The sequence below is a fragment of the Tachypleus tridentatus genome, chromosome 1, assembly GCF_004210375.1.
Source record: "Tachypleus tridentatus isolate NWPU-2018 chromosome 1, ASM421037v1, whole genome shotgun sequence".
NCBI classification, from domain to species: Eukaryota; Metazoa; Arthropoda; class Merostomata; order Xiphosura; family Limulidae; genus Tachypleus; species Tachypleus tridentatus.
Window position 1 is genome coordinate 13,702,652 of NC_134825.1, and position 22,362 is coordinate 13,725,013.

Consider the following 22,362-nt stretch of genomic DNA (forward strand, 5'->3'; position numbering starts at 1 on the left):
CCTATGTCTTTGTGACATACACCAAAAACTAGTATCATTAAATGTAAGAATTCATTGTCATTCTTGGCTGTTCATCTTACGGTGTGAAAACTTCAACTTAAAATGGCACCATCTTATAGCTTCATACTTATATATTTTTAATATCCATAATTCCACATGTTATCAACTTTTATTCTGCAAAATGTTTGTTACATTTAGGTCCATCCATTCCAACTTACACTACTCTGCAGAAGTGTTAATACAAAGTCAAAAATCAGATTTAATGCCACTTTCAAAGAATAGTTGAAAGCAAATCTCAGGTAAAACATCAATATTTTATTGTTCTTCACATTTAGTGCAACAGAAATTTAGTGAAAGCGCCTGAGTTCAGCAAATAGTGAATATTTTCTGTGTCTCCTTTTTGCTTTAATAACCTTGGAATGTTGTTCAGCCATTAGTGCAAGATTTTACTCTTAATCTTTAATACACTCCAATAAAGTTTCATTGGAAGTTACGCTTGATTTGTCAACTTTTTGTCTATCCAATCCCATATCTGTTCAATTGGGTTGAGACGGGGGCTGTGTGGGAAACATTGTATCATTTGAATAGCTCCAGCAGCTCATCTCTCAACTAAGTAATTTCTGCATAGGTTGGATGAGTGTTTGGAGTCATTATCTTCTTGGAAGTAGAATTTTATTACCGATAATTTGCAAACCACTGACTCTTCCATGGTGGACCAGTATTTGATGGAACTTGCGTTCGTCCATATTTTTCTTGCAAATATCTCCTGTCACGTCTGCAGAAAAACACCCCCAAACCATCACACTGACTCTCCCATGCTTTATTTCAGGTGCTACGCATTGAAGTAAGTATCTTTCACCTTTCTTCCGCTGGACATACAAGGTACAGTTTGATCCAACTATTTCAAACTTTCACTCATCTATCCATATCATTTTTTTTTCCAATTATCAGCAGTCCAGTTTCTTTATAATATATGAAGAACAAAGTAAAGGTTTCTAACTGCTACACGATAAAAATGTCCATTACCATCGAGTCTTATTGATACTGTAGATCTGGACAGTTTTCTTTCATTTGGTACATTGTCGTTTATCTCTTGTTTCAACCAGTGGTAGTCTTCCTACTGTCCAGAATGCTGCATAAAGAAAGGTTCTTAACACCCGTATCATAGAATCTACACGTTCTGTTTCTTCATTTCCTGTTTTCAATTATATCTGTATAAATCTCACAATCTAGTGTGTACTTGACAGTGTCTGGAGAACATTTAAAATCTGCAGCAATTTGATGGAGAATCCACCTTACATCACATGCAGCTTTTATGCAAACTCCCTGCTTTACTGACAATTCTCTCCTCTTTTGTTGCTGTGGAATGACAAGATAACATCATATACGTGTTATTACTGTTTTTATCAAGATTTATTTGTGGGTTGATATTAAATTGATTCCTTTTAGCATATACTGGTACAATATGCTAGTTTTTTTATACAGCTAATACTTTGCATGTAGTACTATGACACTTATTTTAGGCCCTAAATTTTATCACTGTGTTCATTCAGACAGAACCTTTGTAATGTGCCCATGGTACAAGTATATGAGAATTCCACAAAAGGATAAGTATTCTCATTCTGGCTCACTGAAGTGTCAAACGTCATCAGTGAATCATTATCACAGTGTTAAAATTTACGATCAGTAATGGCATGGAAGAATTAGCTCCATAAAATGTAAAACTGACAAAATGTTATTTTGTCCTAACACTTTTGCATAGAACTGTATACAGAGACTAACTCAACAAAATGTATTTGATGTAGAATAAACATTTTCATTAAACAATTGTTTTTCTTATTTTTCACACAGCATCCTTTCGTGTTAGAATGTGTTGAAAAGTGTAGGTTATAAAGGCTGGCATCATTATAGCACAAGAAATTAAAAGACTGTGTTTGTACATTTCTCCAAGAGAAATAGTATATTGGGTAACACGATTTCCCATAATTCAGCTTCATATATTTTGAAAATAATATCCATTTTTCATACCACGTAAGAATGTCTTTACGAATTAGGAAAAAAACAAAACTCTTGCTTAAATCAACTTTTTATTTCGTTTACCTCAATGAACATTTTATTATTGTATTCTTTTACAAAAATAAAGTAAAAATTAACAAAAGAGGAGAACGTTGATGTCAAACAAATATGTATTCTGATTCATCCTGATATTTTTGTAAAATCTACGTCTTTTAGTTCTAAAGCTATATGTTATGGTCTTACATATTGCAAGTTCCACTCGCACTCTGCGAGTTGCGGGTTTGTATCTTTGTTCATCCACACATGCTTGTTCTTTCAGCCATGAGGGCATTATAATATTATGATCAATCTTACTATTCTTTCGTAAAAAGACACCCAAAAGTTGACGGTGGATGATGATGACTAGCTGCATTTTCATTAGTCTTTCATTTCTAATTTTATGATGGCTAACACAAACAGATTTCGAGTAGCTTTTTTGAAATTAAAAAATTTAGATATTGCATCTTGTTTCAACAACGAAACGTTTTACCTTGTTTTTTCTCTGAAAGCTCCGAGAATTTCATGGAGATTTTCAATATGCAAGCGAAACAAATTAACTTTTAGGCTCTTATTACAACTCGACCTTTTGGATTTATCAAGCATATTATTGACAATATTATCGAAATTTGGATTTGGAAATTCTCTGCTAAGCATGTGTTCCTCTTAAATCAATTTCATAATCTGAGACTAAACCAAATCCCTTCAAGTGTTGTTTCTGAAAGTGCTGAGAATTAATTGCTTATATTAATACTTGAAACAGTCACCATCTTTGTCTAAGTTCTTTACAACCTAATCCATCAAACCCACTTTTATATGAAGTGGAGGTAATATAACTTTCTTTGTGTCAACTAGATTTTCACATTCAGTGTTTTCAATCTTGGTATGAGGCTGACTTTGTGTGACCATTACTTCTTTATTCAGTGCTCATTTTGTATTATGTTGTCCAATTTCACACAAAAGTGAAAACTTTGTCTGACTGCTTTTGATACAACAACATTCAAAGGACTTTTAAGATTACACAAAAAACTAACCATATTCTTTGTATTGACCTTATTTCAAGAAGTTCAAGAATTTTGTGTATTTTCTTTAAGTGAAATGATTGAGTAATAAGAACAGATGCATATAGGTTACTATTTTGAAGAACAACACATTTTGGACCTGTTTTGAAGGTATCAGTGAACAATGGCCACTATCTTAGATCACATACTGCAGCTCGTAGCATTGGTACTAATTCAGCAATGTTGTTGCAATAAATCAGTGAACCGTCTTGCGAAAAAAATGAATTTTCTCTCGATTTCTAGAAACTTCACTGGTTTATTACAACAGTATCACTGCATTAATACCGATGTTAGGAGATGAAGTCTGTGAACTAAGTAAACGACAATTCTACATTGATTCCTCCAACAGAAATATCAAACGTGTTTTCCTTCACAATGGTAACATATATGTATTTTTACTATTACTCATTTGGTTCACTTGAAGAAAAGATACAAAATCTCAAACTTCTTGTTAATGAATTCAAATATAAAGAATGTGTTTGACTATTCTGTGGACAGCTGAAAGTCTTTTCATTGTTGTTGGATTAACAGTCCTGTTATACAATGTCTCACGTTTTTCGTGTGAAATGGGACAAGCAAAGAACTAAATAAGCACCAGAGTTGGCCTCATAGCACAATAGAAAACGTTGAACGTGAAAGTTTGGTTAAGAAAAACAAAGTCCTATTAGCTCCACTTCAGATGAAAGTGAGTTTGATGTATCAGTTTGTATAGGTCTTAGACAAAGATGTTAACTCTTTCAAGTATCTGTATGGACATGTTACAACTTTTCTTAGAAGCGAAACTTAAAGAAGGGATTTTGTTTGGCTTCAGATTAGAAAATTGACTTTTGGCATTGTTTCACTATATGTATATATAAATATCTTACAAACTATAGCATACATTTATTGTTAATACGCGATGATTATCAGCAATATAAAACAATGATGAATAAAATATATCATTACCATTATTGGTCCAAGTTTCAAATTATAGCTTTTTTTGATAATTCCTGTAGTTATAGCACTCGAATGAGTTGGGAATATTTAATCAATCAGACAAAATCCAAATACCGATGTAATTCTAGTCAGACGGCATGGAAAATCATAAGAAATTTATGGTACAAAGATAAGTATTTACATCTAACCACAACGTTTCAACTTGTACTGTCCTTCAATGTGTAAACTTTGTTTTGGGAAGACAGTTGCTATTAAATACCTTGAGGTAGAAAGCAAATGGATAAAAGACACCCCATAATATTTCTACTAATTGTACTCCCGACCTCCACCTTTCAAAAAGGAAAAAGATATTAAATAGAAATATATACTTTACCAGGATATGTGTATATGATTTTCCTTGACAACTGACTAGATTAACATAATTATTTCGATTTTGACTGATAGGTGGGATATCCCCAACACAACCAAAGGCATTATTCGTTATTTCAAACTTAACATCTATGTAAACAAAAAAACCTATGTTTTGTCTAAATATTCAGTATTTTCTACCATCAGTATAACACTTATTTATGTTTATAAATCATTATTTGTTTATCTCCTGTTATATTTGTATAATGTGCTTCATAATACATGCTTTTGTTTAAAATGATGTTGATCAACTTGTGTTGTTATTGAATATCCAGTGGTCATATCCAGTTATAGCTTTAACGTCTTTACTATTACTCTTAACCGCAATTTTTCTAAAATTCTTGTTCTACATTTTCAAACCTTCCTCTTTATGAATCTCAATACATTGTTGTTTTACATTTAACTTTTCAAACAACTCTCTAACTACAAATGTAGAGTCTCATCTCTTTCCCTTTCCTTAAGTTTCTGATAAAACATCTAAATAAGTTACAAAACGCATTATATCTTAATAAAAATAAATGAATTAATGGGTATTCTATGAAATATCTTAATGGAGATTTCATTATATTATTCTTATACCATTAAAGTTAAGTATTTATATTATGAATTTATAATATTTAAACTGAAACAATGTAAGCATGTCAGGGTAACAATCAGCTTTAAAACTTGTAAAAAACTAACAAACCAAAAGTAATTAAAGTGTTAACTGGGCATAAATATATATAAAATAATAATAAATGCTATACTATAAAAAGTTATTTCAGTGTAAAGTAAGATTAAATATTCACAAGTAGACTGTTCAGACAGAGTGAGTATTTGTGTGTATGATGATGGCTCAGAGGAACGAACCTAGAGATTTGAAATTTACATTCATACTAAGGGAATTATTGAGGGAGTGAATTTAGATATTAATTTTTAGATTTTTTTGTCAATAATAATGAAAGATCCTATTTGTGTATGTGAAAGACCTAAAACTTTGCAAACATATTTCGGGGATATTGTAATTGTGTACCGAGACTTGACTCAAAAATGGTCATTTTTTCCCATATAACTCTTAAGCCTAATTATTCTGCTTCCTGAAGGTTTATAGAAAAATATCCTGTGAAAACAACATTGGATGTTTCTTACCACATACTTTATTTTCAACATTAACATGGGATCTTAAAACAGTTGGACTAAGTTTTGGAAATAGAAATAGAGAATACTGCACAATTCGAAGACTGAAAAATTCAAACAAAATCACAGTAAGAAAAAAATCGAATCTGAGAAACTAATGTAAAACTATTTGGTTTTAAAAAGAGTTGAACTGAATTAAGATCGGAAAAACGTAAAATAAAAATCAGTTAAAGAATTTGTGCATCAGAATAGCTATATAATTGATTAAGATAAAGGAGACACTTAACTAGTATATTGAGCCTCAGTTTAGCAACTTAGTTAACCTAGGTACCTGCTGATTAATATACTCTTCAAAAAAAGAAACGCTAAAGGGATATTTTTTTTTATTTGAAAGAGAAATATATGTAATAACGTTACAAGCTCAGAGTATGTGATGTTACACGTGTTAAGACACTGATTGTCAGACCAAAATGACAATAAAAGTTGTGCACTTTGAAAACGGAGGAAAGCATCGGATTTTTCGCCAAAACGCATTCGTGTCCAATAAATTTGTTTGAGAGATCTGCATGTTCTGCAAGTGCAACATGTGCAAAATCCCTATAAACGTGACGGATTCTCGGTTTCCATAGCTCAGTGTTAAGCCACCAACACGCAATACAGTTATGCCAAGACTGGCTGAAGCACAACGCAACAACGTCATTGGTCGCTTGGAAGCAGACGAATCTCGATCAGGTGTTGCCAGAGCTGTGAATGTTTACCCAAGCACCACCACAAGGCTATGGAATCGTCATCAACAACATAGATCAACTCATGACCGTCCACGATCTGGCAGACCTCGTGTGACCACGCCCGCACAAGATCGCAACATCCGGTTACGTCACCTTCGGGATAGGACCATCACTGCGACGTCTACTGCCTCAACCATACCAAGGCTGCGTAGGATTTCCGATCAGACCGTACGAAACCGTATAAGAGATGCAGGAATCCGACCTCGACGTCCAGTAAGAAGCGTCATCCTCACCCAACAACATCGTCAAACACGGCTGCAGTGGACTCGAGCACATCGGGTATGGCCTCATCGACGATGGAGGCATGTTTCGTTCAGAGATGAATCACGTTTTATGCTTCGTAGGCAGGATGGAAGGACCCAAGTTTACCGTCGCCGAGGTGAACGTTTTGCAGCAAACTGTTTGCAGGAAGTTGACAGATTTGGTGGTGGCAGCGTCATGATGTGGGCTGCCATCGTCTACAATGCCAGAACAGACCTTTTGCACATTCGAGAGAATCTTACGGCTCAACGATACGTCGACGAGATTCTTAGGCCCCATGTGCAACCCATCATGGTGAACGTCAACGACGTTTTTCAACATGACAACGCCCGTCCTCACACAGCCCGACTCACCACTGTCTTCTTGAGACACCATAACATCAACGTTCTTTCCTTGCCCTCCAGATCACCAGATTTAAACCCCATCGAACATATTTGGGACGAGTTGGACCTACGTCTGCGACGGCGACAACCTCAACCGCAAACTCTACCTCAGCTTGCAGCAGCTTTGCAGGCTGAGTGGACAGCCATTCCACAAAATGTGATTCGTCATCTTATCGCTTCCATGGGAATGAGAGGCCAAGCAGTTATTGATGCTCACGGGGGGCATACTCGTTATTGACGTTGAGTGACGTTAAACTTCAACTAGTGAGCGTGTACTTCGCCTTTGCAGACTTTGGATGTTCAGCAGTGAATGTGCAAAGTTTCACACATGTCATACAGAACTACCCGGAATAAACTTGTTAACAATTTGTCTCAAATTTTGCCTTTTGCGTTTCTTTTTTTGAAGAGAATATTTATAAATTTACGATTTTTGCATAATTCTTCTATTCGTCGGTAACAATAAAAACGAAATCAAAAAATCTATAATTTCCTGGTCTTAATTAATTTCTGTTCTCTCATAGAACAATTTTGTAATCTTAATAAATTTCTTTACTGTACGACTTTAGTAAATTCATTGTTAAAAACAATCATTGTCAACTTTATGTTTTATCTAACCATCTTCACTTTTATTGGCAATAGATAAATAAAAATGAAAAGAATAACATTTTCTTTTCTGCAAATTATTTCATTGTCCATCCATGATCATCGAGAAGCGAAATTGATAGTTTGGTAAAGTGTACGCTTTTGTTGATTAGTGTGCAAAAGGAGTTCTCTAGAGATGTCACATTAAAATATCCTATGTTAGATGAGAAGCTTTAGAAGTGTTGTCTCTATTGTGAGGAATATCTTTGTTCTAACAGATCAGATTCAGACATTTTCACATTGTTATTATAGACAGTGGTTGAGATACTAACTCGTCACTAATGAAATATGAACTACCTTCCTCTGAAATATTTTCAAGTGCATCAACCTTAATTTTTACTTGTTTTCAGTCACTCTTTGGAACTGATTAAATATAGATAGTATATACTGTCTCCTCCTCTCAAACTATAGTTCAATAGAAGAGATCGACTTGTTGAAGAACTGGTTTCAAAACTGAATCAAGTGATATATGGATAGAGTCAATAACTGGTGCGTTCTTTTACCACAATTTGTCATCACATCGGAATATTTTAGTTGTGTGTTAAATTCGATTAGACTTATTATATTACACGTTGTTAACTGAATCAATATACTAATAATTTAATAATAATCAAGCCACAATAGATGTATTTTGTATAATAAAAATGATTTGATTGTCTCGAGCACAATAGAATAAATTATAAACTATAATATCAAAATATTAATGAAACTATAATCAGAATAATATCGCACTTGTTAGCCGATAGAACTGACAATATTAAATATTTTTATGAGGATACGTTATCAAAACCATTTAATATTAGTGTAGAAGTCAAATAACTTATAACATGTCAAAAAGTAATCTTACAACACGACAAATACAATGAACAGAGAAATAAGATTAGCATTAAGGCTTCCGTAATTCACTGCAGCAAATTACATACGAAAAATTAGCAACCTATTCATTTTTAACTGAATTACCTTTCATACATTATAAATCAGAAAAAGGTGAGAAATACATGGTCATTGTCATCTGTAAACAAACGAAAGAACATTTATATAAAGTTTAAACTTCTAGAATCTAAGCATAAGATACTTTGTTTTCATTTAAACTGTAACGAGTAATTCTGCCAATCTATTAAACAATGAATTTACTAAAATTACATTACAGAATATCGCTGGATTGCCAACCAGAATGTGAAACAGATAAATATATTTTGGTTTCATACTTTCATATTATCAAATCATTCATCTGTGACTTAACTCAAATGGCCTAAGAGAATTGGAAAAGTTTGGAAAAAATTACTACTGGAAGACATTTTCCCATTTCAAGGTGTGATTTTGTGATTATTATTATATTTACGTCTTAATTCAATACCATGCTTTCAATGCCTTTTCTGGCACCATAGTTGTTTATGTCGCTTCGTTATGTAAAGCTCTGTTTGCAAATGAATGAATATTTGTTCTCAACTTCTTATCAATGATACAAATGTATCTACCAGTTTGGCCGTCAATTTTAATTTTATTCCTTTGGGTCTACACTCAGTAATTTTATGAGCCACAACATATTATCACACTTAAGGTGTGCTTTAAAAACTAAACATTTAGTAACTATCACCAGATAAATAAACATAGAGTAGCGATAATTTATAAACCTACACCTAAACCTTATACAGATATTAGCAGTAAGTATCAAACAGTTAAACTCGAAGAGTGTATAACGTTCTCTATAGATTTGAATTCCGTGTAACAAACACATCGTAAATACACACCTAGCAACAGTCGTAACAGTCTTAACTTGTCGTACCAACTGTCACAGTAATTTTGAGGTTTTGTTTTTCGAATTTCTCACAAAGCTACACGAGGGCTATACGCGCCAGCCGTTTCTCATTTACCAGTGTAGGACTAGAGGGAAGGAAGGTAATAATCACCGCCCACCGTCAAACTTGGGCTATTTTTTTACCAATGGATAGTGGAATTGAACGTCAAATTATAATGGCCAGGTAGGTGTAAGGCGTTCGAATCGTAATCTGAGATTCGCGGGTTCGAATCCCCGTCGCACCAAACATGCTCGCACTTTCAGCCGTATGGGCATTATTATGTGACGGTCAATCCGACTATTAGTTGGTAAAAGAGTAGCCCAAGAGTTGGCAGTGGAGAGTGATGACTAATTAGTTGCCTTACCTCTAGTTCAACTCTACTAAATTAAAGTCGGCTAACACAGATTGTCACAAGTAACTTCGCGCAAAATTCAAAAAAAGAAACCCAAACTTGTTTTTGAAATTTTAAATGTAAATTTCTATTTTTCCGAAATAATTTTGAAAACAAATGAAGGCCAACGAGAAATATCTCTAAAATATCTCTGATCGTGGACTTCAATTTATTTTAGTTTCTTTTTTTTATTTCTTGTTGATAATAATCTAGAGTTGTTTAATTTTTTTATATGTCTGTTTCTGTGTTCAGTGAATTTGTTAATGTTTTTCCAATATATTATATTACAGAAAAAATGAAATTGTTTTTGGTACTTTGGTTTCATAATATATTAGCTTGTAATCTCACAACATAAAAATCACATGATTTAGTTGTATAAAACATGGCCAACATTTCTTGGAACTATATCTTTATTTATGTTTTATTTATTTCATGAATTCAACAGAAGCTTGAATCAAGTTACAAGTTATCGTGTTAATATATTCCATTTGAGCAAAAGATACTGCTTCCTTTTTCCAAATAATTCTCCCACCAGGCTATTTAATTGTTGTTCCTCAGACTCAAGAAGTAGAACCTTGATACAGTCGGTGAACATATCGTTCTTGAAGCAGTTTGATCTGAACAAAAAGATTAAGTACATCTAGTAATTATATCCTGTATAATAAATAAGAAAAATTAGTTATTGTAAGAGAATAAGGATAGGGTTCATTTTTCAAATATACTCTTTAGTATAATTATATGTGAACATTTTTTTTTTAATTTTGTTGTAATCTTTCTCGAAATCATTATAGAATCTTCAAATAAATAATAAAATATATCATTAAATAGAACAGCGGAAAATTAAAATTGTAAATTGTAAAAGAACAGATTTATAGCAACATAACTTAACCGTCCTTTCCACATCGAGTTTGGGCTCTAGTTGTTCTTAAATCTGATGTTGTTGAGGTTTGTTGAACATGACATCATCTCTATAAAACTGTCTTTACTTACTTTACTGATATATGTTGATATATTTCTCTTATATGTTTCAATTGAATATTATAACAAGATTAGTACGGAAATTAATACTGAATATTGATCAAACTTCAGATTATTTTTACTGTTACAAGTCACAAAAATATACATGAATTTTATTTATTTCCACCTGGTATTAATTTCTTATGACTTTAGCCCTAACTAGATGGGCCAATATATTGTAAGGATAGATATTTTATACCTTGGTGGTTATCCCAAAAAAAAACCATATTGGACGAGCATGTTAGGTAAGAGCAATTTCAAATCATAAACCCCAGAGTGAAAGTCAAAGGCTGTATACACTAGATTTTTGAGACTCTGTCAAGTTATTAAAGTTCTATAATATCCAGTTCTTAATAATCACCTGCAGGATTTGTGAATGAGCGGAACCTGGTAAACATTATAACATTCTTCACAGATTCGATTCAGCCGAGCAAGCTTGTTACTGTCCTAAGTTCCCATACATCCTTGGTCAGTAAAACCACGTTTTTCACTTAACTGGGAAGAACATGAGGTTGTTAGAAGCAATGTTACTAATACAGCATATGGAAGTGATAAAAACATGGTCATTGGCATTTGCAAATAAACGAAAGTATCTTTTGTAAAGTTTGAAAGCCTAAAACCTAAGCGTGTGTTATTTTATAGTTAATTAAAATGTTACTAGTAATTTTCCCAAAATATTAAGCGTTAAGTTTGCTTTAACTGATAGAATATCAGTAATTATGTCACCAAAGAGTTTATATCAAACTGGTTTTTAATAAATTTTGAATAATTATAATCTAAAATAATGCGCTTATGATACCATTGTATCAATTAACGAAAGTGAAAAAGTGAAAAATACAGGTTTACCATACAGGTTTCTAGTCAAACAACACTGTGACGCTGGTGAGTGGAAGATTCTGAATGAGAAGACAGTTAGATATTCTAAGTTTTTATACCTATCTGTCATCAGATTAACCTCTTATTGCTCAATTCAAAAGACCCAAGATAATTATAAAAAATGGATAAAAATGTCACCCTAGAAGAAATCTTCTCATCACTGGTCTCTAAAGGTCATTATTAATTCATTCACGTCACAGTTCAATACCATACTTCCCACTAATCCCCATATGTTTTTAATACCATAATTACATTTCTCGTATCGTTGTGTGAATAATTGAAGTACTTTTTACTTGAAAACTGCTGTAAGAGTGGCTAAGCAGCAATGAAGAAAGACAACCTTAATATGTTGAACTGTTTTACCAGAAAAAAATTATTTGAGGGTTTCTTATAGTTGTTTGTCACGATTTGAGTCTAAATCTGTATTTTCTTCTATCCAATTTTTAGAAATAAATAGCATCGAACAACATCTACCTCTGGGAGTCTCTGTATATTATTTATTAAATCTAATAATTAAGAGTTTGATATTTCATATTTGCCGCCGAAGCACGAAGCTTAGTCAATAGTAACATATGTTTTCCTTATTTTTTTACAATTGATAGCTAAATTAGAATATCATTAGATTCTAATTATATAAAGATCTATAGTTGTTTTATAACTTACAGAATATTAACTAATTTCTCTTATTACTTTTGTTTAGTTCACAGATTTATCTACAAGGTGATGATATCGAGAATTATGTTTGAGTACTCGTTATTTCTCTTACAGTTACTAGTGCTACAGTAAACGTTAGAATTTAAAAAAATATATCTTCCATTTTAAATTAAAAATCAGCCATTTGAAGAGAGAAAGAGAGTCGTATTATACGTGAAACAAACAATGTATTAGAAACTTATAATTTTATTTCACATTATTGTCAAATATGAGATGCATATTATTTGAATATGTGTGCTTATGTTTTTGTTAGTTTTCTCTGTATAACCTTATAAAAACCAATTAGGTTATAATCAAGAAAGTAAATATCTTGAATGACTAACTATTGATATCATCAGTGCAACACATGATAATCAGAGAGATTTAAACCTTTATGCTTGGGTCTAACATTCATTGATTGAGTGTAGAAGACTGGTTTGATTAAAATCCAATGGTTGAGAAAATTCATCAGAAACGAGGAGTTCAACACTTATCTTACATTACTGAGACCCCTTAAAAAATTCAGTCTAGTTCAAATCTGCTTTAGAGTGTTAACCGAATTTGTACTTTGGTGTACCTATTGGACTTATGAAGGTGGAAAATACTGTGTTTTAAATGTGTTACGTATGTTACAAAAAGATATACCTTTGATTTTATCCAGAGTTCTGAAAATATAATAATTTAGAGGTTAAAGTTAAATTACAAAATAATTATTGTTTTCATACTTTACCAGAAAATGATGCGCATAGAAATAAATGTTGTTATTTATTTCTAAATATATTCTTCTTTCTTCTTAAGCAAGCTACACAATGAGCTAGTTTTGAGTCACTTAACTACACCTAGAGACATGCCGATGTGTCAACGGACTCACACCACTATAAAGTTGGATTCGATATCCGTAGTGGAGAATTGTTGTGTACCTTCTAATGATATCTTTCACATGGTTCTTTGTAATCTTAGGGAAATTTACCTTCTCATAGAAAACTAAAATTCTGGTTGCGTTACTTGAACCAAAATAAAAAAAACAATTTTATTTATTTTCTTTTGAAATTGAAATAACAATGAATTTTATAATCAATTAGAAATATTTATGCTGAACAAGTCTGTATAAAATAGACATTTAAAAAAGTATTGCTCTTTGATCTCTACTGGTTTTCAGATAGAAGTTTAGTGTCTTAAGGACTTAAAATGAGCCTTCTAAATATTCAGTAAAGTGGTAACTTTCTGGTTGATTTGCCACTAAGTTGTCATTATGATTATTATTTGTTAGAAACTTCTGCCAACAATCTAAGCCTGAATGTTGCTAAAAGAGATTGTGAAAATGTTGTGTGGATCTTTTGTCATTTGTTTCTCCTTTTACCTGTTTAACTCTAATGTGATAGAAGGTAAGTAAAATCGGTTGTAATTTTTAGATACCAGTATTGCATATTAAATTAATATGGAAGTAATGACAGAATACAGTTTCTGTAAAATAATATTACCTTTGAACATTATTAGTTGAATTTACAAATAGTAAAACAAAAAACCCCTCAAAATTCGTGACTAGTGTTTTATTTATTTATCTTATGTTTAATCATTATTTACATTTAAGAAACATAAACATTTAAAATTTATCTTAAACGCATTCTTGATTTGAGAGAAAATTTATACACTAAGATAAACAAAAATTAGTTGAACCTAAATCTGCATAATCGTCTATTTTTGTTTCCTACAACGGGTATTAAAACTCGGTAATTAACTTGACAATGATACACCGTGGGGTATTCTTAAACAGAAAGAAACTATGACAACATTGGCCAATCTTAAAACAAAAATATTTAGTGTTACTTTAGAGAAAAACAGAGAAAATGGATTTAAAACGTTGAAGTGAAGAAGAAAGAAAAATTACATATAATCCCGTTATTTTTAGTTTTTTTAATTTTCTAAAATATCTGTGCTCTTAAATTTGAATATATTTTTAATTCTTTTTTGTTCCTTGTTTATGATAATCTGAAGTTGTTTCATTTTTTATACAGTTGTGTTACTTATTTCCGTGAAGTTATTAGTGTTTTTCAACACATTGTATTAGAAAACAATGAATTTTTTTTATACGTCGTTTCCATCATAATTTTGGTAGTATACTTACCAAAGAGAGAAAAAATGATATAATTCATTTTTATAATACATAACCAACATTACTTGGAACTATATCTTCATTGATATTTTCTCTATTTGATGAACTGAACAGAAGATTGTATCAAGTTATCCTGTTAACATATTACATTTCAGCAGAAGATATTACATCATTTTCCAAATAATTCTCCAACCGTGATATTTCATTCTTGTTCCTCAGACACAAGAAGTAGAACCTTGATACAGTCGGTGAACATGTTGTTCATAAAGCAGTTCGATTTGAACAAAAATATTGAATTTATTTAATGCTTGTATCTTAATTCTTTTCTCTTCTGCAGAACATAAATAAATAACTAAAATATTCATTGTAACAGTATAGGATATATTTCTGAAATATCTCTTTAGTATAATTATATATGAAGTATTTTCTTCATTTTATTTTAATCTTTCTGAAAGAAGCACAGAATCTTCAAAGAAATAATATAAATATACCATTACAGAGAACAGTAGAAAATAAAAATTGTGAAATGTTAAAAAATAGATTCATAGTAACATAACTTCACCGCCCTTTTACCGATGGAATTATGGATGTATTTGTATTTGAAATTGGGGATGTAGAAGTTCGTGGAACTTGATGTCATCTCCATGAAACGTACTTTACTGATATCTATTGATATATTGTTGTTATACGTTTCAATACAATATTATGACAATAAGAACACAAGATCAGTATTGAATTTAACAGTGAATATTTAAGAATCTTAACAATTTTTTACTTTTACAAGTAAAAAAGATACACGGATTTTCTCTATTTTCAAACTCTTTATATTGATTACTACTTTAGTACTAACTAATTTCGTGTTGGCCAACATTTTTGTAAGGATAGTTATTTTATATCTCGAAGACTAGCCCAATGTGAAACGATATAGGACCAATATGTTAGGTGAAGGCAATTTCAAATCATAACCCACAGAGTGCAAGTCGAGGGCTATATCCACTGGACCTTTCGAGACTCTGTCAACTTATTAAAGTTCTATAATAACCAGTTCTTAATAATCACTTGCAGGATTTGTGAATGAGCGGAACCTGGTAAAGATTATAATAATCTTTATAGATCCGATTCAGACGAGCAAGCTTGGTACTGTCGTAAGTTCCCACACATCTTTGGTCAGTATAACCACGTTTATCACTTAACTGGGAAGAACATTAGGTTGTTAAAAGCAATGTTATTAATACAGGAGATAGAAGTAATAAACACATGGTCTTTGTCATCTGCAAACAAAAGTATCTTTTGTAGAGTTTCAAAGTCTATGAACTAAGCTTGAGGTATTTAAACTGTTACTTGTAATTCTACGAAGTTGTTATACGTGAAGTTTGTTATAGCGAGAATATAGTATATCAGTAGATATGTCAATAAAGAGTTTAAATCATACTCGTTTCAAATAAATTCTCTGTAGTTGTAATATTCTAAAATAACAAGCTTACGAAACCATCGTAACAACTGTAAGATACTACAGTGTTTTACATTTATGAAATATATCATTTCCCTAAAACCTGTTTAAACAGCTCGAACCAGTGTACAGTGGAATGCGGTATTTTATAAAATCAGTAAACATTAAAATAACATCATACAAAGGACACTTATATGATAGCTATTTGTGGATAAACAAGGTAATTCTAAATGCAGTTTTTGAATTTTTAAATTTTCATGTTATTCACTTGTATGTTATTAAAAACACAGAAATAAAAAATATTAATATAACTATATCCATATATATAAAAACAGTGATAGTTATTTGTGTTGATAAATTAATTGTAAGTGTCAATTATATGTTAGTTAGTGTCTTGAATAAAATGAACATTATTACAATTCAAGGGTGACTTGAGTTGTGAGACATTAACATTTATACATTTTAGTTGATTATATTTGTTACTTGCATAAGAAAATATTGGATGATGTATTTTAAATTCATGAAGTTACATCTTTTTGATATATGTTTCCATGAAATACAAAAATAGTTTTGTTTTTGCAGAAGTGTTTTGAATCATTTTTATTTTATAGAATGGGTACAATAACTATAGGATACAGATATTTTTGTTATTTGCACTCACTTTATTCTAATACAACATTAATATATGTTAAATTCTTACTGACTTCTTGTTTTATTATAATAACATTTTCTGCGTGTTACGATTTTAGATTTTATTTATATAATTGTGTTTTATCTTATCTAAGCAAAACGAGAATATTTTCTTCATATAGTTTCACAATAGTTTTATGGCTGCTTTATAAGGCATACAAATATATCTATATATTATGTGGTAACTGTCATCCTTTTGTATTTCAATTGCCTCTGTACTTTAAAAGAAACCTTTAATTTATACTGTTTTGACTAATAACGCTTTTGTATTAAATTGTAATTTATTGTGTTTGCGTATAACCTTTATCTAGATTTTATATTGTCATCAGAACTAATACGTGCTTTGAGAGTCGAGTTTAACTTCCTGCATTTCTTCTGTTTCAAATACATCAAATCTTTTGAAAAAAAGTCAACAATTCCATGTGATGTGCTTCATCTTTCTCAGTTATTTCTTCCAACTGGACTTTTGTCTTATTTTCCAACCGAGTTTTGGTGTTTATAACACTGCACAATATTTTTTGAAAAGTTTTGCTTCCTTAAAAGTTTTTGCTGATTGTGACAGGTACCTGGTGGGTATGCACAAATATAGTTTTGGTTTTGCTTCATCACGTAGGAACTCTGGGAAATATACAGTTAACTTTTTACCGGCAATAACGTATTTAATTGCGTTTATGTTGCTAATACGCTATTAAGTTCAACATAATTAGAACTGTTTTGCTCCTGATTTTTGTTTGTATTCAATGTTTGGTGCATCACGTTGCAGTGTCCAACAGAAGTCAGAAAGCATTGACGGATTCCAGTAGCCCTGATATCGTTTTTCCATTGTAACAATATCCTGCTGAAACCTTTTACTCTGTTCATCACTGACAGCACCGAGATTTGCGGAAAGAAGTCCAAGTGTTAGTAGGGTAAATGAATCTTGAGTGACATGTTGCACTTCATTGTTTTGTATGCTTTGAGAAGTTTGTCTACCAGCTGAATGTAATGTGGAGCTCTATACTTGCCAAGAAAATTGTCAACAACGTCTTTGAAGTCTTTCCAGGTAATCTTTTCCGGCCCAACTAAGAAATCTTCGAACCGCTTGTCACTCATAACATGTCTGATCTAAGGGTCAACAAAAATGACCTCTTTGATTTTGGCCTTAGTTATTCTTGGGAACAACTGTCTTAAATAACGAAAACCTTCGCCTTCTTTGTTCATTGCTTTCACAAAATTCTTCATAAGTCCCAATTTTATGTGAAAAGGAGGCAATAATATCTTTTCCGATTCGACAAGCGGTTCATACGTCACATTTTTTTGTCCTGCAACTAACTTTTTACGTGGTAACCAGCTCTGTCTAAAATAATGTGTCTCTTTGGCACGACTGTCCCATTCACAGATAAAACAACAGTACTTTTTATAGTCGAGCTGTAGTCCCAGTAACATAGCAACGACTTTCAGATCTTCACATATATTCCAGTTGTACTTGCTGTACTGAATGTGCTTCAGCAACATTTCCATTTTCTCGTAGGTTTCTTTCACGTGTGCCCCATAGCCAACAGGTATTGAAGGGTGAACGTTGTCATTGTGTAACAGAACAGCTTTGAGGCTTTATTGATGAATCAATAAAGATACGCCATTCTTGCGGGTCATGGTCACAACCCAAATCAGAGAATAATACTTCGATGTCAACACAGAAACAGAGATTGTCAACTTGTGCAAAGAATTTGGTTATATCATCTTGTCGGTTTCGAAAAACAAAAAATTTCGTACCTGGTGACAGCAATCACCAATTCCTGCAATCTCGACCCCAGCAATTCAGCTTTTGCTTTTGACAGACCCAAATCTCTGACGAGATCGTTTAATTTTGACTGTTGTATGAGATGTGGATCGTATGAGAAGCACGGTTCAAAATCCGGAACAATATCACTGCCAGTTCCCTGCATTGCAGTTTCTTCATCTGGTTCGTCTAAGGTTCATTCCTCTGGTGGTTTCGGAATTGGAAGACTGTCGTCATATGGCATGGGTCTCATTCAAAATATAAAATGGTGTATTCACAGTCTTCTCTATATCGTCTATAGTTACACTGGGACTCTTAACTGTGCATTGTTTGTCTGCTTTTTAATACCAATATATGTATACATCTCATACCAGTGTGTAGTCCATATTATGTGAGCATAATGTAGGTTCCATAAAAGAAAAACAAAACAAATGTTTTTTCTAAGCTATGATACGAGGCTACATATTTATTTATTCATTAAGCTTGTTCTAAACATGAATACTTTAATTATGAGCCACACTGTATACATTTTGTAAAATAAGTAAAAATTTTAATTCAGTATTTCTTACTATGCATTTTACTTACAATGAATCAAGTGACTATCGATGGTTACTGTGGTACTTACAGTTTTTTTTAAATTCCTGTGTCTGATCACTTTATATGTTCGTGTATCATAGATTATATTTTATCGTCTTTGATATTGGATTCTGTTTCAGTAGCAGAACTTATCCTTTATCCCCTTTGTTTCTTCAGAGACAAACTGGAATGAACAAGTAGTTAAGGTGCTCGACTCAAATCAAATATGTTCACGTTTTATGCCGTCGAAGTGTTATAATCTGACGGTCAGTCTCATTATTTGTTAAAAAAAAAAGTATTCCAAAAGATGGGCGGTAGTCATTAGCTGCTTTCTTCCGAGTCTTTCATTGTTAAATTAGTGACACAAGCGCAAATTACTCCAGTGTACATTGCACGAAATACAAATCAAATGTTCGAAAGATTCCCAAGCAGAGTATACAACATTATTTTTCGCATAATGAAAACATTCTTATCAATTAAATCCTTTAAATTAAGCAAATATTATTTAGAAACTGAGTTTCAATGAACCAGTAAGAAATATTTTAAGTAGTTTTAACACTAATATATGTTGTACATGAAGAAAGTCTCACCTCTTTAAATTAAATTTGCTTTTCTGAGTATTATTTTGACTAACTTGAAACAGTTTCAAAAACACCTAGAAATTCTTAAAATAGGAAAATTATCATTTTCTCTGTTATGAAAGTTTACACACTTTGTTATTTGAACATGGTGGTATTGAAACTTGGGACATGTCTGAACTTTAACCGATTTTATCAACACTAATCAGAAACAGCTAATTCTGTCGTTATTCAAGTACGTACAAACGTATAATTCATTGTATTATAGAATAAAACGGTAAATCTCTTACATTTCACATAATGTTTATTTTTTAAATCCAGTGATAACAAAAACTGTTGTCAAGGTATGGTGAACATTAAATATATTTATTAAACATATAATTATGTGGAGTTTTAAATACTTGTGTTTACTATATTTAGTACCAGTAAATACATATATACAGTAAAAATATATTATAATTTACTTGTTAAGCTTCTGTTTCAATATTTTTCTCCCATATCAAGATTGAGTATCTTACAGTCAAAGTAAACCATTATCTGTTTCAGTGAATACAAAAGGTGAACAGCGTTTCTAAACTTCCGGTCATGCTTTGAATATTTTCTAAAACTAAAGTATTTCGAAAATATTTGTTGTATTGAATTTCAAAAAATGTGACTGAAGTCAAGATTAAGCTGAAAGAGGCCAAGTAAATGTATGAACTATATACAGTTAGTAAGAAAAACTCCCTTCTGGACACAGAAGTAACAGGAATAATCGCTGTACATTCTTTAAATTTTACTGATTTATAAAACTAAATATGGAAATAAAGGTTCGTTGGACACAAATTATCTTATGTAAAGTAACATTGTTTTTTATTCACTAATTGTATATTACGTGTCTAAAAAAATTATAACATGAGGTAACCGAACTGAACTTTTGACTGATTGTTCACTATTTTGAATTTTACTTAGTGCCTTGGAATGAAGACAATTTGTATGAAAGCTTATCCAACACTTAATACACTGTCTGTATGTGTGTAACGAAGTAAAGACGTTTTTATTTCCTAACATTCAAAGTTCATAGAGCATGATATCACTACTCACATTGTTTGTATCTGTGAAGTATTTCCTAACATCCAGTAATCTTGATAACAAACAGTCTCAAGATCTTCTGAAAAAAAATAGTAATCTTCAAATGATGTTCCATGGAAAATTTATGAATAAAAATAGGATTGATTGTGTATAATATATTACTGGGGCAAAATTATTACTCTTGAAAGTAAAGTATGAATGGCATGCAGAATTATCATAAAAACTAAATAGTTCGTAAGTTAAATAAGCATCTTTTTCAGCAACACAACTTTCATCTTACTCCAGTATTTTCTGAAACTATTAATAATTACACCTTCACATCACATAAACCTGTTAAGCTTCTATATAAAATTTCTAAGTGTCTATTGTCATTTGGATTATCCTAATTATTTTCTCAGATTTGGAAGTGTTTTTATCTGAAAGTTATAGAGGTGATTTTTCTTTTTCTGGTTGAATTAATGATTACATATTTCCTCTAAACATTCTAATTTATTACAAGTTACTCCTTAGTTTCCTAGGATATAACAAAAAAAGTATGTTGGTGTTATTCATATGGTTTTTTTCAGATTCTATATGGTGTGGAAAGTCTGCAGTTTATTTTCTCAATATCAAATAAAATGGTGTTTCGTCGACATTTTTTCTTACTGGAACATAAAAGATATGTGTAAAACTATATTGTTAATCAACCTGGATCAAAAAACTTCATCAAAAAACTATTTCAGAAAAAACGAAAAAGCAACATCTTATACATCTAAAAGACGTTTGAAATTAACAGCTTAAAAACTGTTTTATTTCTCGATTGACAAAAATAATATTTCCAGATGTGCTTCTTGTTCAACCCTAATAGACCCGCAACAGTTTTAGGATTAAATAATATTCATACTATTCCGTTACAACAACAATGTGGTAAAGACAATGGATTGACCTTTTAAACTGGGTGATGAGAAAACATCATCCTTTTCGAGTAACTTAATTATAAACATTATGTATGGAGTGGTGGTATGTTTCTATCCAACGTTTACTTTAACGATCAGTGTTTTGTAGACAAATTTATTTATTTTTAAAATATATAATTAAAATGAGGTAATTAAAATCCTGTCTCGGATTGTTCGTTCGTCTCAGAAAAATATCACCAGAAAACCAGGCAGGGTCGGAAATTTATGACGTCAGATAGAATCAAGGAAGAAGTAAAGAGAATATAATTATGATCTCCATTTTTGAGTTTAAAAATGAAATATTTGACAAAATTTGGTTAGTTATTAATGAATAAGGATAAAAGCAAGTGTGCTCGGTCTCAATTGTGATTTAAGACCGAGCAACTTTATATTTATCCCTTAAATAAATCTCAGCTTCAGATCTGTTTATATTATTACATAATCACAAGAGAATACATTCATGCCAAAACATACTTATAGGTTACATGTAATCTATCAACGGTAGCATTATTACAGTGGCATTCCTTTCTAAATTTTTTCTTAGTATGATAAATTTCAAAACATGCACTCACACACAAAGTAGATTTATTTTACAACACGTTGTTTGCAGAAAAATAAATGTGGCTCAGAAAAGCTTCAGTGAGAAACACTAATAAAAAATATTGCAAAACACACGTGAATAATGCAATACTAACGCAAATGAAACTAAAACAAACAAGACAATAACCCAAACATAACGTACGAAAACAAAGGCAAGAAGACATGAA